We start from the raw sequence: 9,236 nt of genomic DNA on the forward strand, positions 1-9,236 counted from the left end.
CCTAAGGAAGAAAGTGGAGTCAGATCATCTTTTCAGAGAGAGAGAGAGAGAGAGAGAGAGAGAGAGAGAGAGAGAGAGAGAGAGAGAGAGAGAGAGAGAGAGAGAGAGAGAGAGAGAGAGAGAGAGAAACCCCACAACCCAATGTAACCTGTCGTCCCAATAGAGTAAAACCACCTTTGAGCCACCAATGATGTAGGCCATGTGGTAGATGTATGTGTGAGCAATTTAGTCAAGGTCACGAGCACTTGTAGTAGCCTTCGCACATAGAGAGAGAGAGAGAGAGAGAGAGAGAGAGAGAGAGAGAGAGAGAGAGAGAGAGAGAGAGTCAAGGACTATGAGTTTAGGGACTTGAGGCACTAGTCGTGGACTACCAAGTAACAGGGAAACTTGGTATAGGTTACAGGTGTGCTAGGATTATTCACTTGAGGGGAGGTGTTGTAAATATAAGTGAATAGGGTGTGTGCGGGAACAAGCCCTTAGCAAGAGGCGCTATAAAGAGAATCTATAAAAGAGAGAGAAGCTATGAAAAGGTGAGAAGTATCTACTGGGAGAGAATAAAGGGTAGCATGAGAAGATTTAGGATGTGTGGAGATATTCTAGGAAGAGGTGGAGAGAATCAAGCAAAAGAGGTGGAGTGAATCAAGGAGAAATCAGTGGGATTAGATTCTTGGATTTAAACTCTATAAATTGAGGCATTGGCCTAATGAAAATTTGCTGGTTTTTGATTACCTATGCCTACATTAAGCTATCAGTTAATTGCTCACTAATCACATCTTAATTATCATCTAATCTCTTTATTAATGATGTTGATTCTAGCAATTGATCCACCATAGCTCATCACATTGCTACAAATTTAACATGGTATCAGGGCCTAGCCTAGAATCCATCAATTTATGAGCCCATTATCTTGCTAATCACTTAGCTAATTAGGATTAGTAGATAATTAAGTTTTTACCTCTATTTTCAATTAGTCTCTATACCCCCAGTTGGTGGAGGAGCTCTCTCTTCCTTCATACATCAAATTAGCCCAAACCACTTTAGCCAAGCATAGCTATAACCCTTGTACTCCAGCCCATTCAAACAAAAGCTCAAACCGCCAGCGCAGGCAACAGTTCTACGCGTAGGTGCCTATTTTTTGAAGGAAAAATGAGATCTCTGCTGCTCCAGAGGCAATGGGTTTGATTTCTCTTGGCCCTAGGGGTTTTCAAGGGTGCTCTACAAGCTGGTGAAGACAGATTTTGATTTGATCAAGACTACAATGATATCTAAGCTCTTCATCAAATCTACAGTAGAGCAGGTGACGGTAAAACAGAGATTAAGCGTTCAAAGTTTGGTCAAATCTTGTGTTTCTTGGTTTAATCCTCTACTAGACTAATTTCTATTAATGGCCTTGAAAGGATTTGAGCTCATTTGAACTCTAGGGCCTCAGATCTAGACTCCTTGCATACTCTATTTTTTGCACACAAAATAGAGGATTAATTTGCTAATCAATGATTAATCAACACTTATCACTATTTTTTGGTGCAATTGAGGGTTCAAATTAACCATTAAGTATCTAATACAGATCCCTATAACTTCAGATTGCAATTCGGAGATGGTTTGATACTCCAACCATTCCGTATAGATTTGTTACCCTTGGTTTAATGTAATTTTTGGTGATTTTATGCTGATAAATCTGTTGTAATCATCACCTAAACACTTGATTGAGTTGTAAAAGGGTAGACACTGCCCTTGAATCTTAAAAATTGGATCAAGAGAGGTAAGACCCCCTTCACATCATCATGAGTACGGCACAAGAGATAGCCAAATTTAATGGGGAGCAGTTTTACACATGGTAGACAAAAACCATGTATCTGCTCATGAGGAAAAATCTGTGGGGCTAGTTGAGGGAAGAGATGAATTCCCAGAGGTGAGAGGGGAAAATGAGTGAAAGAGCAAGAATGAAAAAGCATTGGGACTTATCGCACTCACAGTTTAAATGATGAAATCATTCATCTTATCTCACAGGGATACAATGGGCAAAAGATGCATGGGATAAACTCAATAAATTATTTGGCACACAGGCTAAAAATTCAAAGATAAATCTGTTAATGCAATTCTACAAATTGGATATGAAGGAAAGTGAACCTTTAATCACACACTTCAACATTAAGCAAAAACTGTCAGCCCATTGGCAAAAAAGGTAGAAGATGATGAGGCACTAGCAGTGCTTCTGAAGAGTGTGGACAAAGGTGAATATGAAAACATTGTAGCAACATTAAAGAATGTATCTGAATTGAAGCTGCATGAGATAGAAGGAGCTCTACTAGAGCAAGAGACCAGGATCAAAGAGTAGAAATGGCTTTAATCACACACTTGAACAAATATAAAAGCATTAAGCAAAAACTGTCAGCCATTGGCAAAAAGGTAGAAGATGATGAGGCACTTGCAGTGCTTCTGAAGAGTGTGGACAAAGGTGAATATAAAAACATTGTAGCAACATTAAAGAATGTACTTGAATTTAGCTGCACGAGATAGAAGGAGCTCTACTAGAGCAAGAGACGAGATCAAAGAGTAGAAATGGCTGGACTTAACATTTAGAGAGGGCAAGAGACTACTAGAGCAAACCCAGTGGAGAAGGAACGACATCGGCAAACTTCATGGAGCCTCTAAGGAAGTGGAGTCAGATCATCTTTTCTGAGAGAGTCTTTTTTGAGAGAGAGAGAGAGAGAGAGAGAGAGAGAGAGAGAGAGAGAGAGAGAGACCCCACAACCCAATGTAACCTGTCATCCCAATAGAGTAAAACCACCTCTCAGAGCCACCGATGATGTAGGCCATGTGGTAGATGTATGTGTGAGCACTTTAGTCAAGGTCACGAGCACTTGTAGTAGCCTTCGACACAGAGAGAGAGAGAGAGAGAGAGAGAGAGAGAGAGAGAGAGAGAGAGAGAGAGAGAGAGAGAGAGAGAGAGTCAAGGACTATGAGTTTAGGGACTTGAGGCACTGGTCGCGGACTACCAAGTAATAGGGAAACTTGGTATAGGGTCCAGGTGTGCTAGGATTATTCACTTGAGGGGGAGGTGTTGTAAATATAAGTGAACAGAGTGTGTGCGGGAACATACCCTTAGCAAGAGGCGCTATAAAGAGAATCTATAAAAGAGAGAGAAGCTGTGAAAAGGTGAGAAGTATCTACTGCGAGAGAATAAAGGGTAGCATGAGAAGATTTAGGATGTGTGGAGATATTCTGGGAAGAGGTGGAGAGAATCAAGCAAAAGAGGTGGAGTGAATCAAGGAGAAATCAGTGGGATTAGATTCTTGGATGTAAACTCTATAAATTGAGGCATTGGTCTAATGAGAATTTGCTAATTTTTTATTACCTATGCCTTCATGAAGCTATCAGTTAATTGCTCACTAATCACGTCTAAAAATTATCATCTAATCTCTTTATTAATGATGTTGATTCTAGCAATTGATCCACCATAGCTCATCACATTGCTGCAAATTTAACATGGTATCAGGGCCTAGCCTAGAATCTATCAATTTATGAGCCCATTATCTTGCTAATCACTTGGCTAATTAGAATTAGTAGAGATAATTAAGTTTTTACCTCTATTTTCAATTAGTCTCTATACCCCCAGCTGGTGGAGGAGCTCTCTCTTCCTTCATACATCAAATTAGCCCAAACCACTTTAGCCAAGCATAGCTATAACCCTTGTACTCCAGCCCATTCAAACAAAAGCTCAAACCGCCGACGCAGGCAGCAGTTCTACGCGATTTTGTAGGTGCCTATTTTTTGAAGGAAAAATGAGATCTCTGCCGCTCCAGAGGCAATGGGTTTGATTTCTCTTTGGCCCTAGGGGTTTTCAAGGGTGCTCTACAAGCTGGTGAAGACAGATTTTGATTTGATCAAGACTAAAATGAGATCTAAGCTCTTCATCAAAATCTGCAGTAGCAGGTGACGTTGGTAAAATAGAGATTAAGCATTCAATGTTTGGTCAAATCTTGTGTTTCTTGGCTTGATCCTCTACTAGACTAATTTCTATTAATGGCCTTGAAAGGATTTGAGCTCATTTGAACTCTAGGGCCTCAGATCTAGACTCCTTGCATACTCTATTTTTTGCACACAAAATAGAGGATTAATTTGCTAATCAGTGATTAATCAACACTTATCACTATTTTTTGGTGCAATTGAGGGTTCAAATTAACCATTAAGTATCTAATACAGATCCCTATAACTTTAGATTGCAATTCGGAGATGGTTTGATACTCCAACCATTCTGTATAGATTTGTTACCCTGGTTTAATGTAATTTCTGGTGATTTGATGCTGATAAATCTGTTTGTTGTAATCATCACCTAAACACTTGATTGAGTTGTGAAAGGGTAGACACTGCCCTTGAATCTTAAAATTGGATCAAGAGAGGTAAGACCCCTTCACATCATCATGAGTACGGCACAAGAGATAGCCAAATTTAATGGGGAGCAGTTTTACACATGGTAGACAAAAACCATGTATCTGCTCATGAGGAAAAATCTATGGGGGTAGTTGAGGGAAGAGATAAATTCCCAGAGGTGAGAGGGGAAAATGAGTGAAAGAGCAGGAATGAAAAAGCATTGGGACTTATCGCACTCAGTTTAAATGATGAAATCATTCATCACATCATAAGGATACAATGGGCAAAAGATGCATGGGATAAACTCAATAAATTATTTGGCACACAAGCTAAAAATTCAAAGATAAATCTGTTAATGCAATTCTACAAATTGGATATGAAGGAAAGTGAACCTTTAATCACACACTTGAACAAATATAAAAGCATTAAGCAACAACTATCAGCCCATTGACAAAAGGTAAAAGATGATGAGGCATTAGCAGTGCTTCTGAAGAGTGTGGACAAACGTGAATATGAAAACATTGTAGCAACATTAAAGAATGTACCTGAATTGAAGCTGCACGAGATAGAAGGAGCTCTACTAGAGCAAGAGACAAGGGTGAAAGAGAAGAAATGGCTGGACTGAACCTTTAATCACACACTTGAACAAATATAAAAGCATTAAGTAAAAACTGTCAGCCACATTGGCAAAAAGGTAGAAGATAATGAGGCACTAGCAGTGCTTCTGAAGAGTGTGGACAAAGATGAATATGAAAACATTGTAGCAACATTAAAGAATGTACCTGAATTGAAGCTGCACGAGATAGAAGGAGCTCTACTAGCACAAGAGACTAGGGTCAAAGAGTAGAAATGGCTGGACTCAACACTGGAGAGGGCAAGAGACTGCAGTGGAGAAGGAACGACATCAAAAAACCTAATGGAGGCTCCTAAGGAAGTGGAGTCAGATCATCTTTTGTGAGAGAGAGAGAGAGAGAGAGGAGAGAGAGAGAGAGAGAGAGAGAGAGAGACCCCACAACCCAATGTAACGTGCCGTCCCAATAGAGTAAAACCACCTCTGAGCCACCGATAATGTAGGCCATGTGGTAGATGTATGTGTGAACACTTTAGTCAATGTAACGAGCACTTGTAGTAGCCTTCGACACATAGAGAGAGAGAGAGAGAGAGAGAGAGAGAGAGAGAGAGAGAGAGAGAGAGAGAGAGAGAGAGAGAGAGAGAGAGAGAGAGAGAGAGAGAGAGTGTGTCAAGGACTATGAGTTTAGGGACTTGAGGCATTGGTCGCGGACTACCAAGTAATAGGGAAACTTGGTATAGGGTCTAGGTGTGCTAGGATTATTCACTTGAGGGGGAGGTGTTGTAAATATAAGTGAATAGGGTGTGTGCGGGAACAAGCCCTTAGCAAGAGGTACTATAAAGAGAATCTATAAAAGAGAGAGAAGTTGTGAAAAGATGAGAAGTATCTACTGGGAGAGAATAAAGGGTAGCATGAGAAGATTTAGGATGTGTGGAGATATTCTGGGAAGAGGTGGAGAGAATCAAGCAAAAGAGGTGGAGTGAATCAAGGAGAAATCAGTGGGATTAGATTCTTGGATGTAAACTCTATAAATTGAGGCATTGGCCTAATGAGAATTGCTGGTTTTTGATTACCTATGTCTACATTAAGCTATCAGTTAATTGCTCACTAATCACGTGTCTTAATTATCGTCTTATCTCTTTATTAATGATGTTGATTCTGAAGAGTGTGGACAAAGGTGAAAATGAAAACATTGTAGCAACATTAAAGAATGTACCTGAATTGAAGCTACACGAGATAGAAGGAGCTCTACTAGAGCAAGAGACCAGGGTCAAAGAGAAGAAATAGCTCTACTCAACAACTGGAGAGGAAAAAGCATTCTTCACTTGAGGAGGATTCTCTCGAGGCAGAGTAGGAGGGAAGGACCTTCACTTGCACAAACTGTGAAAAGCCAGGACACATGGCAAGACTGCTAGAGCAAACCTAGTGGAGAAGGAACGACATCGGCAAACTTCATGGAGGCTCCTAAGGAAGTGGAGTCAGATCATCTTTTCTGAGAGAGAGAGAGAGAGAGAGAGAGAGAGAGAGAGAGAGAGAGAGAGAGAGAGAGAGAGAGAGAGAGAGAGAGAGAGAGAGAGAAAGAGCAGGAATGAAAGCATTGGGAATTATCGCACTGAGTTTAAATGATGATATCATTCATCACATCACAGGGATACAATGGGCAAAAGATGCATGGGATAAACTCAATAAATTATTTGGCACACAAGCTAAAAATTCAAAGATAAATCTGTTAATGCAATTCTACAAATTGGATATGAAGGAAAGTGAACCTTTAATCACACACTTGAACAAATATAAAAGCATTAAGCAAAAACTGTCAGCCATTGGCAAAAAGGTAGAAGATGATGAGGCACTAGCAGTGCTTCTGAAGAGTGTGGACAAAGGTGAAAATGAAAACATTGTAGCAACATTAAAGAATGTACCTAAATTGAAGCTGCACGAGATAGAAGGAGCTCTACTAGAGCAAGAGACCAGGGGTCAAAGAGAAGAAATAGCTCTACTCAACAAAACTGGAGAGGAAAAAGCATTCTTCACTCGAGGAGGATTCTCTTGAGGATGAGGACAAGTAAGAGGCAGAGTAGGAGGAAGGACCTTCACTTGCCACAACTGTGGAAAGCCAGGACACATGGCAAGACTGCTAGAGCAAACCTAGTGGAGAAGGAAACAACATCGGCAAACTTCATGGAGGCTCCTAAGGAAGTGGAGTCAGATCATCTTTTCTGAGAGAGAGAGAGAGAGAGAGAGAGAGAGAGAGAGAGAGAGAGAGAAACCCCACAACCCAATGTAACCTGCCGTCCCAATAGAGTAAAACCACCTCTGAGCCACCGATGATGTAGGCCATGTGGTAGATGTATGTGTGAGCACTTTAGTCAAGATCATGAGCATTTGTAGTAGCCTTCGACACATAGAGGGAGAGAGAGAGAGAGAGAGAGAGAGAGAGAGAGAGAGAGAGAGAGAGAGAGAGAGAGAGAGAGTCAAGGACTATGAGTTTAGGGACTTGAGGCACTGGTCGTCGCTCGCAGACTACCAAGTAAGAGGGAAACTTGGTATAGGGTCCAGGTGTGCTAGGATTATTCACTTGAGGGGAGGTGTTGAAATATAGAAGTGAATAGGGTGTGTGCGGGAACAAGCCCTTAGCAAGAGGCTATAAAAAGAGAATCTATAAAAGAGAGAGAGAGAAGCTATGAAAAGGTGAGAAGTATCTACTGGGAGAGAATAAAGGGTAGCATGAGAAGATTTAGGATGTGTGGAGATATTCTGGGAAGAGGTAATCTACAGAGGTGACGTTGGTAAAACAGAGATTAAGCATTCAATGTTTGGTCAAATCTTGTGTTTCTTGGCTTAATCCTCTACGAGACTAATTTCTATTAATGGTCTTGAAAGGATTTGAGCTCATTTGAACTCTAGGGCCTCAGATCTGGACTCCTTGCATACTCTATTTTTTTCACACAAAATAGAGGATTAATTTGCTAATCAATGATTAATCAACACTTATCACTATTTTTTGGTGCAATTGAATTAACCTTTAAGTATCTAATACAGATCCCTATAACTTCAGATTATCATTCAGAGATGGTTTGATACTTCAACCATTCCGTATCTAATACAGATCCCTATAACTTCAGATTGTAATTCAGAGATGGTTTGATACTTCAACCATTCCGTATAGATTTGTTACCCTTGGTTTAATGTAATTTCTGGTGATTTTATGCTCATAAATCTGTTGTAATCGTCACCTAAACACTTGATTGAGTTGTGAAAGGGTAGACACTGCCTTGAATCTTAAAATTGGATCAAGAGAGGTAAGACCCCTTTCACATCATCATGAGTACGGCACAAGAGATAGCCAAATTTAATGGGGAGCCACATGGTAGACAAAAACCATGTATTTGCTCATGAGGAAAAATATGTGGGAGTAGTTGAGGGAAGAGATGAATGCCCGAAATAGAGAGGGGAAAATGAGTGGATGAGCAGGAATGAAAAAGCATTGGGACTTATCGCACTCAGTTTAAATGATGAAATCATTCATCACATCACAGGGATACAATGGGCAAAAGATGCATGGGATGAACTCAATAAATTATTTGGCACACAAGCTAAAAATTCAAAGATAAATCTGTTAATGCAATTCTACAAATTGGATATGAAGGAAAGTGAACCTTTAATCACGCACTTGAACAAATATAAAAGCATTAAGCAAAAACTGTCAGCCACCATTGGCAAAAAGGTAGAAGATGATGAGGCACTAGTAGTGCTTCTGAAGAGTGTGGACAAAGGTGAATATGAAAACATTGTAGCAACATTAAAGAATGTACCTGAATTGAAGCTGCACGAGATAGAAGGAGCTCTACTAGAGCTCTAGACCAGGGTCAACAAAGAGTAGAAATGGCTGGACTGAACCTTTAATCACACACTTGAATTAATATAAAAGCATTAAGCAAAAACTGTCAGCCATTGGCAAAAAGGTAGAAGATGATAAGGCACTTGCAGTGCTTTTGTGATGAAGAGTCAGGACAAAGGTGAATATGAAAACATTGTAGCAACATTAAAGAATGTACCTGAATTGAAGCTGCACGAGATAGAAGGAGCTCTACTAGAGCAAGAGACCAGGGTCAAAGAGTAGAAATGGCTCGACTCAACAACTAGAGAGGAAAAAGCATTCTTCACTCGAGGAGGATTCTCTCGAGGATGAGGACGAGGAAGAGGCAGAGTAGGAGGAAGCACCTTCACTTGCCACAACTGTGGAAAGCTAGGACACATGGCAAGAGACTGCTAGAGCAAACCCAGTGCATAA

The sequence above is a fragment of the Cibotium barometz genome, chromosome 28, assembly GCF_041138505.1.
Source record: "Cibotium barometz isolate CiBa-2024 chromosome 28, ASM4113850v1, whole genome shotgun sequence".
Classification (NCBI taxonomy): Eukaryota; Viridiplantae; Streptophyta; class Polypodiopsida; order Cyatheales; family Cibotiaceae; genus Cibotium; species Cibotium barometz.